The sequence below is a fragment of the Tetrao urogallus genome, assembly GCF_951394365.1.
Source record: "Tetrao urogallus genome assembly, chromosome: 5".
NCBI classification, from domain to species: Eukaryota; Metazoa; Chordata; class Aves; order Galliformes; family Phasianidae; genus Tetrao; species Tetrao urogallus.
Genome location: NC_136818.1, coordinates 49,289,005 through 49,302,145, shown reverse-complemented (window position 1 = coordinate 49,302,145; position 13,141 = coordinate 49,289,005).

The following is a 13,141-nucleotide window of genomic DNA, read 5'->3' as shown; positions in this document are numbered from 1 at the left end:
GCTTCGTCCGCCGCGGGGTGACAGGTGCAACTCCCGCCCGCCCCGCCGGGGCCCGCGGCCGTGTCGCCGCCCGCCCGGCCCCGAGGAGGCACGACGCGCTCCGCAGGCCTCGCCGGGCCCCCACGGGGAGGAGCCGTGCCCTTCCTGCCCCCCTCCTCCCCCCAACCCCCTCCGCGGCCCTCCGGACGGGGCGGCCCGGCCGCGGGCGGGCTCTCCCCGCTCAGCCCGAACTCCCGTCCCGCCCCGCCCGCGGCGCCCCCCGACCCTCGCCGTACCTGGCGGAGCCCCGCGGCCTCGGGCGGGCAGCCGCCCAGCGAAAGAGAAAGGGAAACGGCGTGCGCCTCCCGCCCCCTCCGAGCGCTCCCTCCCTCCTTCCCTCCCCGCCGGCTGCCGCGGTCGGTCCCAGGGCGGGCGGGACGGGCGCGCAGGCGCTGCTCCCCGGCCGAGCCCTGCTGCGCCACCGCCCGCAGCGCCGCGCCGGGAGCCGCCCGCAGCCCCGAGCAGCCCCGCGGGGGCCACAGGTAAGCGCCGCAGCGGGCAGCGAGCGGAGTGAGAGCGCGGCCCCTGCCTCGGCAGCACCTAGTTGCCCGGTTCCGGCCCTTGCGGCGTTCCCAAAGGTCCTTAAAGGCGACCGCAGCTTCTGCCCGTGGGGAAGCGACGCTTCGGACCCTTTCCCTCCCCTCGCCTTCCCTCTCTCGAACTTTCACGGAGAAACAGTGAGGCGCCGGACCAAGTTAGGCCCCCCGCCTCCAACCAGCCGGGGAAACGCTAAGCACGCGTGAAAGCCGTCTCTATGGTCAAACCCGTCCGCTTTCAGCACCCTGCTCCTAAGAACGCTCCGGCACCAGGAAATTCTTCATAAAACCAAAGCGGCCTTAATGGTCTTTTTCAACTGCGGTATCTCTAGAAAATGTTAACTCGTAAAACACTAAAGACAACAATACGTGGAGTCTTTTCCTCTGTTAGCTGCGATGTCCTCGCCCTGCCTGACACCGCACCCGGGCCATTCTGCAGCGGGACGCTCCGTTCCGCTCCCCTCCCCTCGGTTTCTGCCCCCCGGCCGTGCCCTCTAACACCCAGCTGGCAGGCCGGGCCGGGGGCAGAAAGGCGTTCTCGTTAACGTTTCGGTGCCACGGTGAAAACGCTACAAAAAGGCAGCATCGACACAACGACACCGAGGGTAATCCTGCTTGAAAGTCGAAATTGGAGAAAGCACTGTCCTGAAAGGTGGCAAGATCATTGTTAAATGAACACTGCTCCTTTGAAAGCACAGCTTGTGAAGCATGTTACTAGGAGAGAATGTAAGTTGTTCTTCATGTAAACATTTTACTTAGCAGAAGGGAGTATTTTAGTCAGCAGTTGCATTCTGGCAGTTTAGCAGAAGTTGACAATTTCAGAATGAGCGTGAGTGACCAGCTTGGACTACACACACATTTATAACAAACATCTGCCAATGCTTTCCTGGCTGTTTCAACATGACTGTGGCCGGTAAGACTTGCTTTAAAAATAAACTGGATTTTAAGTTCAATATTCCAAGACACATTTTATCAAATTTCACTACTGAAAAAAACCCCAAAAGACATTTTCTTAAATTTATCAACAAAGCTCATGTTTACACAATAATGGATACACAATGTTCTATCCAGACACATTAAAAACAGAGTCCTGTCTCTATGCTGTCGTGTCGCCTATAGAGCAGTAACTGTGCAGCATTTAAGGTGCTGGAAGATATGCCCCATTGGCATGGATTCCCTACATACCTTTCTGAAGGGGCACCAGTCACATCCCAGGCAGAGGGCAAATGACACTTTCTTGCACCATCTCCTTAAAATTTAGGAGGTTGGCCCTGCTGGTACCAGGCTGTATTTATGAGACACTGAATGCTTTTAACTCTGAAAACAAGGCTGAGGCACTTAGCACCTCTTAAGACCACAACATAAAGCAGAAATGGGAAGCACTGCAAAATAAGCTCTTATTTCATTATCTGAGAAAAGTAGTGCAACAAAAATATTTTGATACTTGTTCCTACTTTACATCAGGAGGAAAGAAATTGCATTAAATGCTTCTGAATTTATTGTTATTTCAAAAGTAGTTAAATCCCAACATTGCACCTACCAGGTGTAATAAAAGCACAGGGCCACAGAACCGATGTAAGCACTTGGATTTACTTAATGCAGTTAGAAGGTAACGGTGCAGTGTTTGAATCAAAGTGGTCGTTTTCAGGTTAAGAGTGAAACAAAATTAACAGAGCTAGTTCTGGTAAATACATATTGTATATTTACAGCAGCAAATGTGCTGCAAAGCACACTACAGCCCTCAAGACAGTGATGAAAATACAACTCTTGTTTCCCTGTGTCTTAAACCTGACTTTGCTACTGACTGACTTATACTCGCTGCCCTCTAACACAGTAATTACTTATTTTTAATATAAATCTATTAAGCCCTTTACATACATGAGCTGGTCTAACAAAAAAAAGGTTTTGTCTAAGCATTATTGAAAAAGGAGTGGTTTATTGAAAGCCTTGAACAACTGCTGAATCATCCCAATGCAAAACAAAGTAATTCTTTACATTTGATATGAATAAGTGCATAACACACAAGAACTTGAGAACTCTATGCACTTCATTATTTTTACTCATTAATGCAACTCTGACATTTTTGAAAGGTACCTACATTTGATGGGAATTTAAAGACTTTCAAAACTTGAGAACATCACAGAATTGCTCAGCTTGGAAGAGATCTAGTACAAGCCAAGGAGGGCCAGCTACAGACAGCTGTTCAGGACTGTGTACAGCCACAGTTTTGTGTTTCCCCACAGGCAGAGACTCCACAATCTTTTGGGGTGACCTACTCCAGTGCCTGACCACCCTCTTAGTGTTCTCTTGTGTTCAGATAGAATTTCAGGTGCCCTATCAGTGATCACAACAGAGAACAGTTTGACTTGCTCATCTTCATTCCCTCCAATATTTATACCCATTGTTAAGATGTCCCAGAGCCTTCTCTTGGCCAAAGGGAACAGGCCCAGTGCTCTCAGCCTCTCCTCATACATAAGTTGCTCCAGCTCCTTACTCATCTTTGTGGCCCTGTGCTGGACTCGCTCCATATCTTCTTTTTACTGAAGAGCCTGGGCCTGGACACAGCACTCCAGATGTGTTCTCAAAATGTTGAACATAGAGGAAGGATCTCCTCTCTTGACCTGCTGGCAGCTTAAGTGAAATCACCACATATTTACTCAGGTAATAAAATAACCTAAAAATATAAATAAAAAAATAAAATAAATAAAAAACCCAACAGATCTAAGGTAGTGGCATTATTTTGGCTTCAGAAGCAGTTCTTCCATCTAGTATAGTCTTGCATAGTGCCATAACAGCATTTTTCACAAATAACTGATTTTTTGTGACAAAATGCAGAGGGGAGTTTGCTTTGAACCACTGAAGATTGCAACAGCAGGAAGGACACTAGATTTGCATCCATTTGCCTAGGCACCCAGTTTCAAAACAGTGATCTGAGATGGGGTTAGGAACTGTTAGCAACTAAAGTACTGGTGGTATACTTAATCTCTCCTGTTTTGTATTATGGCAGACTACAGTTTTAGTGGACTTTGATCTCCTATGCATCATCTTTAATTTTCTACAGGATACCGAAAAAGTGTTTTGTGGCTTGTGGTATCTTCTGTAGAGTGAAATGGAGGAGGCATTATTTGACAGTTGTCTGTGATTGTGGGGAACCACAGAATGACCAAAGTAGTCCTTTATAGTCCTATGTTTGATATAAGCTCACATCAATTCTGTGTGAAGTTGAGGCAAGTAAAGGTCACCTATTTTGATAACGGGTTTAAGTCATAATTTGAAATTACCCACATCAGCTGTGAACCAGTTGCTCTCCATGCACAAAGAATTACTCTTCTGGTTTCTGTTGGCCAGTTATTTTACTTCCACTGCTTCTTAGTCTTCCTCTGAATTCATGGCACTAACTGCATGCATTGCCATTGATACTACTGTATACTCAAATACTATTTCTCTACCTACACTGCTGTCTGACTATATGCTTCTGCCCATTCAGTTTCCTTCTATTCTGTTCTCTACAAGAGAATCAAGTGCCTATTCTGTGGCTTTTCCAGAGAAAAGCTACTCAGGAATTAATCTTATCTCAAGTCTTCCTACTACTGCAAAACAGTGAAAAGAGACAGAACAACATTAGTCCATGAAAATCAGTGACATTATTAGAAACACTGAAGCAGTATAACATGCATAGGACAGCATGAACATGGCTGCTGTCTGCACAAGCAAGACTGTCTCCTTTGTAGATGTAGATGATATGTTGGTCATTCTCCATATACGTATCCTTTAAGGCACAAAGTAGTTCTCTGATCAGTTCTTTCCCCACAATACTTCCTAATGACTATTTGCTATATTTTAGTTTTTAATCCTTGTTTCAGCCAGCATTATGTTTCTTCCACTCTGTACTCCATTATATGTATGGTATCACACATATATTTATACCGTTTCCAGTATTTGTTCCCTAAATATATCAAAGCCACTCACACCACCATACTCTGCAGCTCAACTAAGCAATTACATGAAGCATTCAAATACCTTTAAAATAGCCTCATCTTTCAGTCTCTGGGAGATGGCAAACAAACTCCAATGGCTCCTGCTGAAATTGTTACTAACAGATTTTGTTTCTTACAGTTGAAAGCTGGCAGGAATGCAAATCAAATTGTATCACACATGTCAAACAGCTTCACAATTATGCAATCAACTTGCACTGCAAATTAAAAACAAGACTTGCTACTAGATCTTAAGTCAAAGCAAATTTGAAACTCCAAGAAGCTCAGCAGAAGCAATCCTCAAGAAAGCTCCTCATGCCAGTTATAATGGCAGAACCAGCAAACAAAGCAATAGAGAAGGAACAACCAAATTTCCTCATATTTTACAAAACAAATTAACAATATGCAAAATGTCTCAGGGTTGGTTAAGTAAGTGAAGCACTCTATTTCAATTGATTTTCAACAGGAGTTTTATTTCCAGCCCTCTCAAGAATAAAACCTCTAACTCAATAACATATTATTGGATAGACTACATTTCATTTGCACTGTATGAGAAGACTCATTCATGGGAAACATCATTTTGGTACCAATTAAAACAATAGACTTCACCAAAGGAAAGCTAATACAGGTATTTGTGAATTTCATTTTTACTTCTTAAAATAATGATTTTTTTCCCCTCAAATTAAGTAAAAATAGGGGGTAGGGGAAGACACTCCAGCCCTAGCTTCATATACTCACATATCCTATGTTTTTTTTAACAGGACTTTAGAATATGAGTCAAGCTTTTCCATGTGTCTCTATCTAATCATATAACTATGGTCACAGATGAATTTAATCTGAGTTAGATAAAAGGCATTAATTCCATAATTCCCCATATTTAATTAAAAATAGAAAGTCTTCCTGTATTTTGGATGTTTGTTAACATTAACTTTGACAAACAAGTCACTCCAGATAACATTTTTCTGAAAGCATTATCTCAATAACTTATCAATATGCCGATGGGAAAAGATTAAGCAAAAATGATGCTTTTAATTGATTCCTCATTTCAATAATGTACCAGTTTTAGGGTGAGACAAGCTCAGGATTCTAGCCAGAATCTATTCTCAAGTGAACAATCACTCCTCAACCCATAACTTGGCACCATATGCCAGTTCTGAAGTCATATTACCTTAGGAATTTGACAGTGCTGGTTTCACAACTTGATTCCCATGACTGCAACAAATCATAAGAGTTTGCATAAGCAGTGCCATTGCTTGACAGTATCATCTTTAGAGTTTTCTACAGATATCATTTATAAAACAGTTCTCAAATATGCAAAATGTTTAGAGATTTTTTTATGATTACAAAATCACAGCCTTCAGATTCAGTTTGCATTCGAATTGCATTTTCTGTGTTGATGTACATTTGATCAGGCTGAGCATCAACAATGTATCAGAATGCATCAGAAACAGTGTTGCAAGCAGGAGCAGAGAGGTGATTGTTCCCCTATATTCAGCACTCGTCAGGCCGCACCTCGAGTACTGTGTCCAGTTTTGGGCCCCTCACTGCAAGAAAGATATTGAGGCCCTGGAGCGTGTTCAAAGAAGGGCAACGAAGCTGGTGAGGGGTCTGGAGCACAGGCCATATGAGGAGAGGCTGAAGGAGCTGGGAATGTTCAGCCTGGAGAAGAGGAGGCTCAGGGGAGACCTTATTGCTCTCTATAACTTCCTGAAGGGAGGTTGTAGTGAGCTGGGGGTCGGCCTCTTCTCTCGTGTCATTAGTGATAGGACCAGGGGGAATGGTTTCAAGCTACGCCAGGGGAAATTCAGGCTGGACATGAGGAAGTATTACTTTTCAGAAAGGGTGGTCAGGCACTGGAATGGACTGCCCAGGGAGGTGGTGGAATCACCGACCCTGGGGGTGTTCAAGGAAAGACTGGATGTTGCGTTGAGGGACATGGTTTAGTAGGAGCTATTGGGAATAGGTGAACGGTTGGACTGGGTGATCTTCTAGGTCTTTTCCAACCTTAGTGATTCTATGATTCTATGATTCTATGATCTGACTACATTCCTACAACCTGTTAACAGTTTGCTCAGATTTTTCAGATGTGATTGTTCAGTGTTGTGGCAAGTTAAGCTTCTAGAGGCCTAAAGCTAGAAGTTTTCATCTATCAATTTTCATGGCAAATCTCACTCCACTCCTTAATCTAAAATCCTTGGTAGGCTTTCAAGAATAAAAGGCATAATACTCTTAAAATGATGTGCCTTTATCACAAATGCATAGATGGGAATATGAATTTTTGACAAGGTATCAGGCTTATGAGAACTTGTTGATACATATAACACATCTTGCTCCTATCATCATCGTGCTGTCTATTTAATAATGCACATTTAAATACAAGATCTTAGTTGCCACTGCTCAGTAGGAATAAAATTAAGGAGATTTACATTTTCCCACTGAGAAATCTGGAATGCTGTCTGGTGTATCACCCCTGTGTCTTTTAAACTTGTCAGAAATGCCTGTGCCATCATAACCCTCTGTCAGTCAGGAACTAAAATATGTATGTTGAGGCTACATCTTCTGCTAAGCAGCAACTTACCAAAAGTCACAAGAGAAACCATTGTTACAAAGGACATCAAAAAGAGGTACGTTCAAACAGAGATTGCCAATTTACACTTGTATCCAGCATGTTTTAAATCTGTTCTATAATTTTCCTCATTTTACTGTTCTACCACATTATTTTCTCCTGTTTATGGCTTTCATCCTACAAAGTGCTTGAAGAACCAGTAAAATTATTAAGGGATTGGAACGTCTGTTATATGAGAAGGGGTTGAGGAAACTGAGATTCTTCAGCCTTGCTCAGGGGGGAACTATCAATTCACATAAATACCTGAGGGGAGAAGTAAATAAGGTGAAGTAAGAGACTTCTTCATATTGTCCAGTGACAGGACAAGAGGCAAACTGAAACAGGAAAATCCCATTTAAACATAAAACTGTTTTGTTTTTCTACCATAAACATGAACACTGGAATGGTTTGCTCAGTGAGGCTTTGGAATTCCCATCCTTGAAGGTTTCAAATCCTACTGACTAGACCCTGAGCAACTAGCTCTAGCTGATGTGCTGTGAACAGAGGTGCTGGGATAGACAGAATCCTGAACTGCCTCCAAACTTCCCTTCCAAACCTGTCTGATTCTGTGAGGTACAAATAATTAATTTACAGTAAAACACATTATAATAGATGTTGTGATGATCTCATAAATCAATAATTCTAAATACAAAAGTTTATTCTAATCTCCAAATTTAAAGGGAACTGTACCTTTGCTAAGGGCAGGAATGCTCTAACAGCAGATCTGTAAACAAGCTCACCAGCGGCATCAGTTTAGCAATGGTCATGTACTCATTATAGGCTACTTACTGTAATAATCCAGGACCAGAAACACTTAAAAAGCATTTGGGAATATTGGCTGTTCCCTGTGAAGTAATAACTAAGAAGCTAGGAGCAGCCCTGTTGCCATTAGTGGGCTTACTGCAACTCAGAGCCCCCCACCTCTCAGTGCCTGCCTTCTGTGCTAAAGCGAAGGCTTCATACTTGTAGGAGGTAAACATCTGCTACAGACACCTGATGAGAAAGAAAAGAGTAGATGAGGTCTATAAGTGGAAGAAATCACATATTTGCATGCACTGGTCCTCATGCAGGACTGTGACCATACCAGTATCTGCTAGAAAAGCAACGCAGGTGAGGGCACAAGCAACCAAGGAGGCTTTCATAGAGCTCTGACAATTCCTTTCTGATAAAAATAAAGAGAGATGCTTTGCTGGATCTGATTCTTACAGAGAACTGTTTAGGGCTGTGAAGGCTGGGGACAGCTTTGGCTGCAGCCAGGTTGAGACTGTGAGATCTCAGGCAATAAAGGCACATTTATACAGGCTAGATGATCCTAATCAAGTCCATGTCTCCTGATAGTGCTTGTGAATGTATCCTGACAGAGCTAGTGGACATGATGTTGCTCAAGGCCATCCTTAATGACCCATTAAAGATCATAGGTATCTGAAACTGATCCTGAGGACTAGAAAAAAGCAAATGTCATCCATCTTGGAAAGGCAAGAAAGAAGATCCAGAGAACACAGACTGGTCAGTCTCACCTCAATCACAGGGGAAAGCGAGAATGCAAATAGTCCTAGACATGAAGAAAAACAGGGTAACGGATTAGCCAGCACAGGCTTGTGAATGGTAAAATGACCTGATCAGACCAAGAGCCTTCTATGAGGAGATGGCTGGCTTTGTAGATAAAGGGACGTCACCTTGGCTTTAGTGAACCTTTCAGCACAGACTGTATGAACTAGATAAACAAAGAGGTGGACTGAAACCTGGTTGAGCTGGCAATCTCAAAAGGTTGATGTGCGAATGTCTTTGCCTTATCTCCACTCCTCAGCACATATCTTCCTATCCTCCCATGCTGAACTTTCATGAGGGACCAATGACATGGCCACAAGACAAGAGCTCAGCATTCATCACAGTTCATACCTCTGATACAACACAGACTCATCTGGAATTACTGATACTGACTAGGGAAAAATACAGCCTTAGTGATCAAACAACCTGCAAGGTACATTGTTTATCAAAGTGAAACAATTTTTTTTTTTTTTTTTTAAAAAAAAGCATAGCTTCATCATATCTAGTCATTTTACATACAGCAAGTTCCCTGTATGAAAAGTTGCTAAAGAATAAGTTATGTGGGGAAGACTAAAAGCCCTGTGTCTATGATTCTGTGTGTCCCTGCACTTCAGTTTTTTTTTCTTCATCAACTTAGCCTTACTTCCAACCTAGGGGTAATCAGGCCCACGGCAAGATTCATACAAGTGCATGTCCCTGTTGTATCAATGCTTGTTATAGGGATACACTCAAGCATGCACTGTCTCTGTCACCTTGCCCTTAGTGTCAAGTATTGGACCCTGGGATCTGTTTTGGTTAGCATCATAAGGTAAAATAGACAAGAGCTACCAGGTTTTCCTAAAAATCATTACAGACCAGTAGGATTCTATCACTTATCAGCTCTGAATCTGTTTCCATTTGTTCCATATGTCGAAAAACTTCAAATTATTAAGCAGCTACTGTATATGCTAAATTATTTAAGGACACATTTATCACTAGAGTAAGCATCCTAGACTACTGTGTAGAAGTACACAGTCCTGAAAGCTAATCAAAATAAAACAAATTTTAGAAAGGAAAGAGCAGATCTATTTTTTTGATCTCTCTAGCTTCAACAATGATGGAAGCAAACAAAAAGAACATCTATCAGCACAACGTCGTCAAACAAGGGTCCAGAGCAAGCTGGGTACCATTTACTGACGACCGGTGTGGATGAGCTGGGAATTACAGTTGAGACTCAGGGAGAAAAAGAGAGTCTACGTCCTCTGCAAGAAGGGACAGGCTACTTGGGGAGATTACAAAGAAGTAGCTAAGGTATGCATGGAGGAAGTTAGGAAGGTGAAAGCCCAACTTGAACTCAGGTGGCCTCTGCAGGAAAAGACAATAAAAAATCCTTTTATAAATATATCAACGGCAAAAGAAGAACCAAAGATAATTCTCATCCTACACTTGATGCAGCAGGGAATGTGGTCACTGAGGACAAGGAGAGGGCTGAGGTCCTCAATGCGTTCTTTACATCTGCCTTTAATAGCCAGGCCAGTTATCCTCTGGGCTTTTTATGCCTCAATCTGGAAGTCTGGGATGCTGCTCAGAATATGCCCCCAGCAATTCCAGTGGAGACAGTCAGAGAGCTTTGGGCACAACAAACCCATGCAGCATTATAGGCTTGGGGATAAGTGGCTGGATGAGTGTGAAGAAGAGAAGGACCTGGGTGTGTTGGTTGATGCTCAGCTGAACATGAGCTGACAGTGTGCCCAAGGCCAAGAGGGCCAACAGCATCCTGGCCTGCATTAGAAATAGTGTGGCCAGCAGGAGCAGGGAGGTAGCAGTCCCCCTGTACTCAGCACTGGTGATGCTGCACCTTGAGTATTGTGTTCAGTTTTGGGCCCCTCGCTACAGGAAAGATGTTGAGGTCCTGGAGCGTGTCCAGAGAAGGGCAACGAAACTGGTGAGGGGTCTGGAGCACAAGTCTTATGAGGAGCAGCTGAGGAAGCTGGGATTGTTCAGTCTGGAGAAGAGGAGGCTCAGGGGAGACCTCATTGCACTCTACAACTTCCTGAAAGGAGGTTGTGGTGAAGAGGGATTTGGCCTCTTCTCCCAGGCAACGAGCAGGACATGGGGTAATGGCCGCAAGTTGTATCAGAGGGGGTTTAGATTAGACATAAGGAAGAACTATTTCTCTCAGAGAGTGGTCAGGCACTGGAATGGCTGTCCAGGGAGGTGGTGGAGTCGCCATCCCTGGCAGTGTTCAAGAGGCGTCTGGATGACGTGCTGCATGATATGGTTTACTGCTTGTGGTGGCAATGGTGATGAGGGGACAGTTGGACTAGATGATCTTATAGATCATTTCCAACCTTGTGATTCTATGATTCTATAACTGTAATCCCTGACACTATCTTTGTTATTTAACAAACCTGGCTTGATTACAATCAGTACAAATATATCCATTCAGCAAACATACCTTCAGCTGCAGTCTAGCATCATGAAGAATACATTGAGTCTGCTTTACAGAAAGAGTAAAATACTCTTGTTGCTTTCCTAAGAAATTTCTGATGCCAGCCACACAGACAGGTATGACTGCCTAGGAATTAAAACTACCAAGTTTCAATACATTGTGTTAATCACAACATTATTCTTCATCTGAATATTCATTTGACATGGATTTAAACCAGGCACCTAATCTCTGAGGTGAGGGATTTTATTTTGCATGAAATAGTTATATTGAGCACTAAGCCTACACATCATCTCATACTGCTGTTGCTACTAGATCCTGAAAATGATTAAACAAGTTATCAGCTGTTACTTTTAAAACAGGATCAGTAAGGAATTGAAAGGTAAGTCTCCAATCTCAAAGTGGAAGCATGTGAAACATTTTACAAGAAAAAAAAGTTGAAAGATTAAAGTTGGATTGGGCAGAATTTCATACGTCACTGAATATCCAAGTTGTGTATTTATATATATAATTTTATACACTCGCAAAATAGGAATGAAACAGAACACTGCTTTGATTAAATTTTTGCTTTCAGTTTTAGGCAGGAGTAATGACTACTTAAGATGACAAAGCTTCAGTCCCGTCAACTCATCTTTCTTTTTCTTATTAACAAACATCTCATGAATGAATGTGAACATTGCTATTTACACAGCCCAATCCCACACAACGCTGACATGACTTCCTTGAACAAATTATTTTTGTGTCCCTATGATGTAATTAAATGTACTTCCACCAGTGTTGTAATGAAGAAGTCTTTGGGCAGTATACATCTAGCACTGATAGACTGCTTTACAGCTACATATTCATTATTAAAAAGGAAATAAAAATGCACAGTTAGGCTCATTTCCAAAGCAGCAGTTAAACAGTAGCAGGAAAAGGAATACTGCCTCACTGTATATTTGCAATTAATTGAAAATACTTTTGGTGACAAATAAAGGAATGCTATTACAGATTCAAGCACACACATTATGGTCTGCAGCTAGGTTATAGGCAACATTTTCATCACTGCAGCATAGCTAGAAGCGTACTTGTAGTCTAGAATGTCTAATCTTATTCCAGAAGTACCGCAGTCTCCCAACAGCTAGGAGGGAAGAGGCGAAGCACAAGATACTACCAGTGTCCACATAGTGCGTTAGTAACTCTGAGCAAACAAGTATTGTTCCTTTTAGCTCCTGTAAGATTCCCTACACTACACTATCTAATAAAAAAAAGTGTTCCGGAAGGACGTGGACACAGTTAAGAACTGAGGTGATCCTCTGCTCTATTACAGCTCTTAGTTTGGAAGCCACAGAGACTGCATTTGAATCTTGCAGATATCATGTTATCTTTGAGCATATAGTTAGGTTCTGATGAACATTGCACATGCAAAAACATCCATTTGAATACACCACATTTCCATCCCTTTTTCTAGATCCCTCCTTGCACCCTCCAAGAACAAGATATTTACATATTAAGTACCTCCTTCCCTGCCTTCTACAATACCTCAATACTTCGTAAGTACTCTAGTGAACTCCTGTTCACAATGCCCCATTTTGCTAATGACAGGTGAGAGCAGACATAAGAATAAGATTTTCACACAGGATTCAGACATTGTTCTGGAAAGAAAAATGCTTACATGAGGAATGCTGGACTGCTTACATCCCTACAGACTCCATGTCAACAAAAATAACAGGCACCTGTTCACTCTACTCCTAAATGAGCACTGTTGGTAAACCTACACAACACTTAAGAGATTCCAGAAAAAAAAAAAAAAAAAAAAAAAAAAAAAAAAATCAGTTTCACTTGATAGAACTGCCAAACATGATTTTTCAGAACTCATTTCTTTATGAAAGAAATGCGTTATGTTAGACACGAGTAGGTGGAAACAAAACATCTAAGCAAAACATCTACAAAACTCCTGCAGGAAAAAAAAATCTGTTTGGCAAAAGTTGAGCATTAAATACTTTCCCAGTTATTGTGCAGTGTGCACAAC